The following is a 2,500-nucleotide window of genomic DNA, read 5'->3' on the forward strand; positions in this document are numbered from 1 at the left end:
AAAGGTGAGTTTTGGTCCATGGAAAAACTAGTATAACTTAACTCTCATTTGGGTGTCCCCTAGGGTCACAAGGGAAAAATCTCTTTATCTATTATAGGGGGAAGGTTATAGTTGAGGGTTGGGGCCCAAGGTGCCATCGACTGGGCATGTGGTAGGCATGGAGCCATGGCCGGAGCCTCGCCCCCGACCCGACCCGCGGGCCGTGACCCCGCGGGCCGACCCGTGGGCCGAGGAAGGGAACGCTCGACTCGTGAGACGTGGGCATTGCTACGAGATCAAGAACGATATGCTTGGCCCGAGTGAGCCGGGGGATCTTGAAAAATCCACCCTTCTAATCTAATGATACACACGCACGCGCGCGCGCTAGGCGCTAAGGCGCTAAGGCACTTAAGCACTTAAGCACTTTAGCACTTAAGCACTTGAGCACCTTGAGCACCTGAGCACCTATATGGATGGTTATAATATAATGTGAGCTCTCAAGGTGCTGTGAAGGTTTTCGGGCCATGCGGTACGAAAGACGCTATGGCCCATGGGAAAGAAGGTGGTAGCATAGAGCCTCACCCCGAGCTGTGAGCCATGAGACCCCCCCCTTGTGATTATGGCTTGTAAGGGAGTTCATTGCAACGTGATCGAAAACATCATTCAAACTTAATATCAATGATTCTCATTACTATGGTTTGTAAGGGAGATTGTGGTATAGGAGCAATGTGGTAGCCTTGAGCCATGGCCGGAGCCTCGCCCCGAGCCCCGAGCCAAGAATGAGCCATGAGACCCCCCTAATGATTATGGCTTTTAAGGGAGTTCGTTGCAAGGTGATCAAAAACATCATTCAAACTTAATACCAATGATTCTCATTACTATGGTTTGTAAGGGAGATTGTGGTAAAGGAGTTCAATGTAAGTTGATAAAAAATACTCCCTTTTAGCCTCTTATATCATTCAAAAATTTATTTTTACCCATTTTTGAAAATAATATCAATGACTCTCACTCATAATATCTTTCCAACAAGCCTCCCATTTTTTCAAGATTTTTACAATTTTTTATCCATTTTTCACTATTTTTCACCAATTTAACGGAAAAAAAAAAAATAAAATATTTTTTTAATGAAATTAATATTTTTAACTAAACCAATCTATTTGTATATTTTTTCTCAAGTGTCTCCTAATTTTTCATGATCTATTGACACTTTTTACTATTTTTTATTATTTTTCCCTTTATTTCACCAATTTAACGGAAAAAAAAAATAAAATACTTTTTTTAATGAAAAAAATTTTTTTAACTAAACCAATGTCTTTATATATATTTTCTCAAGTGTCTCCTAATTTTTCATGATTTATTGACACTATTTACTATTTTTTATTAATTTCGCGTTTTTCGGCCTTATTTAATTAAAATAAAATACTTACAAGTTTTTTTTTTTCAAAATTTCAGCTTCTAAAATTTCTTTAATATATGTTCCAACAATACAAGTCATAAAAATGACATTATGTTACAAATAAAGGTGAGTTTTGGTCCATGGAAAAACTAGTATAACTTAACTTGCATTTGGGTGTCCCCTAGGGTCACAAGGGAAAAATCTCTTTATCTATTATAGGGGGAAAGAGTTTGGGAGCCTTGGGCTGGCATGGCCAGCACCCCCTCGCCCAGGCATGGGCGTTATGCGTGTGAGGGGTGACTACCCTCCATCACGTTGAATGCCATCCCGTGGGCCATCGCCGGCGATCGGTTTTTTCCGGTGGCTGGTCGGCCCTACCAGACGATGAGTGGGCCCTTCCTAGTCAGCTTGGCCTACGGTGATTCGTCTGGGGGAACGTCCCTTCGGTTGCTCCCAATGCCCCTTTTGGTTGACGGTTGACGGTATGCTTGAGGCCTAAGGAAATGCTGCGTCTTGTGATCCCCGACTACCCGCTCAGGCGGCACGACGGGTTTTCTTGACGTGGTTCAGTACGCGGGCTGATTCGTGTTGGTGTGGGAATGTGTTTCCCCTTCGGTTGCTGGTCCCTTCGGTTGAGATACGCTTGATGCCTAAGGAAAGGTTACGGGCCACGGAAGGACGTGACTTAGTACGCGGGCTGATTCGTGTCAATGGTCCCTTCGGTTGCCGGTCCCTTCGGATGAGATACGCTTGAGGCCTAAGGAAAGGTTGCGGGCCACGGAAGGACGTGACTTAGTACGCGGGCTGATTCGTGTCAATGGTCCCTTCGGTTGCTGGTCCCTTCGGTTGAGATACGCTTGAGGCCTAAGGAAAGGTTGCGGGCCACGTAAGGACGTGACTTAGTACGCGGGCTGATTCGTGTCGATGGTCCCTTCGGTTGAGATACGCTTGAGGCCTAAGGAAAGGTTGCGGGCCACGTAAGGACGTGACTTAGTACGCGGGCTGATTCGTGTCAATGGTCCCTTCGGTTGAGATACGCTTGAGGCCTAAGGAAAGGTTGCGGGCCACGTAAGGACGTGACTTAGTACGCGGGCTGATTCGTGTCGATGGTCCCTTCGGTTGCTG

The sequence above is a fragment of the Amaranthus tricolor genome, chromosome 8 (assembly GCF_026212465.1).
Source record: "Amaranthus tricolor cultivar Red isolate AtriRed21 chromosome 8, ASM2621246v1, whole genome shotgun sequence".
NCBI lineage: Eukaryota > Viridiplantae > Streptophyta > Magnoliopsida > Caryophyllales > Amaranthaceae > Amaranthus > Amaranthus tricolor.